This window comes from Oratosquilla oratoria, chromosome 28, assembly GCF_046742065.1.
Source record: "Oratosquilla oratoria isolate Oo_2021 chromosome 28, ASM4674206v1, whole genome shotgun sequence".
NCBI classification, from domain to species: Eukaryota; Metazoa; Arthropoda; class Malacostraca; order Stomatopoda; family Squillidae; genus Oratosquilla; species Oratosquilla oratoria.
In genome coordinates this window covers 17,535,553-17,536,148 of record NC_134804.1, presented here as the reverse complement: position 1 = coordinate 17,536,148, position 596 = coordinate 17,535,553, and positions in this window count along the sequence as shown.

The window sequence follows — 596 nt, the reverse complement described above, 5'->3', positions numbered from 1 at the left end:
AAGGTTGAGTCAAGACATATACTATTTATATAAAATTAGAATATTTTTAACGTTCCTCCAACCTTAATATCTCGTAAACGAATGGTCACCTCAGCTACCACCACACCACTCATATCAAGAGCAATGCATCTAGGCATAGCACCTTCACAGTAAGGGTTCGACAGCTGGAGCTGGTGCATCTCCACCACTTTATCATATCCCCCTCTTCATCTACTCGTATATCTACCGCAAATCATTAACTACCTGTATATTGCATATGATTCATAAATACATCCTAACACGAACAATACCAGTATAAACATTTCAAAGAATGTAAATCTATGTTAACATCGTAATGAAATATTTTTTGCTATAAAATATCATTTAAGAAATGCATGTGATCGTATCTGTGTACCTTTCTAATTACTGTCAGTCAATCAGTTAGTCAGGCAATGGGGACAAACGCCTTGGCAGAGTATAGCTACATGCATCCTTCTCCTCCAGTTTATCCTCGTCAAACTTCCATGTAGATTGCTGAGCCATCTTTACCTGTTCTAGGATAACAATAAACGTATAAGCAATTAAAAAGAAGTAAAACAAATCGAAATTCTAATTAC